Consider the following 2473-nt stretch of genomic DNA (forward strand, 5'->3'; position numbering starts at 1 on the left):
TATTGCTAAGGAAGGTGCTTCTTTCTAGGGTTCTTATTAGAACTGTTCCCCTTCCCTGACATTAGCTTTGGAAGATCTTATTTGCTGTTCTCCTTTAACGAGGTTACAGAACTGTCTGTCACTAGCATGGTGAGGCTGTTTGACTTTAAAGAGTTTTCTAGCAGAGAGAGGGATTGCTCCTTCCTTATACCTTTTTCCATCTATTTATTTGTTACTCCCACAGCTGCTTTTCCAACTAGAAATACTACAAAAATTTGCTGACATTGCTGGAAATAGTTGTAACACTAAACAAATTGCAGCAAAAATACTACAGTACATAATTTTACTTCTGAGATATTATTACCCATTTTGCCAAGAAAAAAAGGAGGCTTTACGAGAAATCAGAAGAAATTAAGCCAGAACAGACATCAAAGCTATCCAGTTCCACCTTAGACTTACACACACTCTTAGCAGAATTACAGCGCTTGTAGTACCCAGAAAAAGATCATCCTCGTCGACATCACGGTCCCTTTCGAGAACAGGACCCCGGCCTTCCGAGAAGCTCGAGCTCGGAAACTGGAAAAATACGCCCCCCCCGGCCGACACCCTGAGAGTGAAGGGCTACGAGGTGCAGCTGGACGCCCTGATCGTCGGAGCCCTGGGCGCTTGGGACCCCTGCAACGAGCGTGTGCTGCGGACCTGCGGGATCGGTAGACGCTACGCACGGCTCATGTGGCGCCTCATGGTCTCGGACACCATCCGATGGTCCAGGGACATCTATATCGAGCACATCACCGGCCACCGACAGTACCAGGAGGAGTGAGCCGGTACGACATTGTGCACACACTGTGGGAAAGAGACGGAGAGGCCTTCCCCATAGGACCGTATGAACTGGAACCATAAACCCACTGAACATTAAACCCCACCAAATGAGGGTAGACTCATCCCCACCCCCGTATTCACTCACTATACCCAGCATACTGAACATAGCCGTTGTGTGGATAACTTACCCCATATCTCGATGTCTGTACTCTGACCGGTTAAACTTTTCCCCAGGTCGGGGATATTGCAGATTATTATGTGATCCTTGCTCCACCAGCTCCTAAATCGGATTTTGCACCCCTTGATAATCTGTACCTTATCCCCTGACAACCAGAAACTTCTATGCTCGAACTCTGTACCGTTCCTTATTTCAACATTATCTTAATAAAATTATTAAATCTGTTCTTATCAGTTTAATATCTGATACGTCCTCTATCTGAGGACTATATATTAAATGGTATTCCATCTTTTACCGTTGGCTAAAATCAGGCCCATAGCTATCATGAAAAGGAAGAGGTCATTTTTAGGAAGATGTTGACTGTCCACTTAGCATTCTACCAAACATTCCTTTTCTTAAAGTTTGCGATTTCTAAATCCTTTCTAACAAGAATTGGAAAGTTACATTAAAAGAAAGGTATTGCACATGAGCTTGATGTTCTAAACCATAATGTTTGCGGGATAAAGTAGAATGGACTATACTGACTGACAGAGGTTCTTTTGGATATCCTGGGGAGAAATCAAGATAATTTCCCGCCCACCCATCAGAAACATATGAGGGAGGGGGGGAGTTTACAGGAGCAGTTATTTTAAAAGTATTTTCAACAAGGAAAATAGTGTATAAGGATGAATTCGGAATGACTCTGCTCTACTAGCAAATGACTATGGAATGACTGCTGTAGAAAAGTTTGTAGTGCACACAGATATGTAGAAAAGTTTATGTGAAAGAAAGTGGAAGCTAAAGCCAAAACAAACAAATGCTTCATTTGACATTATGATTTCCCCACTACTTGATTAGGCACACATGGCTGACAAAATATAGGACAAGAAGTAACTGCTTCTGTTTTAAAAAACAACTAGGAATACTGTACTCTGCTTTCTAAAATCAACATTCTAGGTAATGCTGATGAGGTACTATAATTAAAAACAATTCCCTAAATTTAGCAAATAATCCTGAAATCTGCCGGTTGCTGGCACATTTCCACTGGTGAAGTTTTGAAAGCAGGGTTTAAAAAATTTAGGAATAGTTTTTGTTTGTTTGTTCCTGACCACTGATAGCATGAGCTAGCAGCTGGTGTGAGAATAAAGGAAAATGTGTGTGTATTGGCAGCAGACAATTTATAACATGAAGCGATTATTCTCTCAGAGTCTTAAACATCAGAACTTGTGTCTTAAAAAATAATAATTTGCTTGGACAATTTTACAACCAACCATTTAGTTTTTTTCCCATTTTTCCTCCTTCAAAGATGTGTTGGAATTTGTAACCAACAAGATACATAATTTATCAATCTTTTTCTTTTTTTTCTTTTTCTTTTTTTTTTTTGAAAATGGGATTTTTCAATCTTGTACCTTTTAAAGCTCTTTTATGGGGTGGCTTGGTAAACCTACATCTCCACCTAGTGGTTTCATGGAACAGTTGAGCAATTATTTTTGCTGCAATATTAGCACCAAGATA

General features: G+C 40.5%; 1 pseudogene; it reads left to right on the forward strand.

Annotated features, from left to right (window-relative positions):
* Positions 1 to 1198: 1198 nt before the first annotated feature.
* Positions 1199 to 1245, forward strand: LOC140905673 (U2 spliceosomal RNA; annotated as a pseudogene).
* The last annotated feature ends 1228 nt before the right edge of the window (positions 1246 to 2473 follow it).

The sequence above is a fragment of the Lepidochelys kempii genome, chromosome 1 (assembly GCF_965140285.1).
Source record: "Lepidochelys kempii isolate rLepKem1 chromosome 1, rLepKem1.hap1, whole genome shotgun sequence".
Classification (NCBI taxonomy): domain Eukaryota; kingdom Metazoa; phylum Chordata; order Testudines; family Cheloniidae; genus Lepidochelys; species Lepidochelys kempii.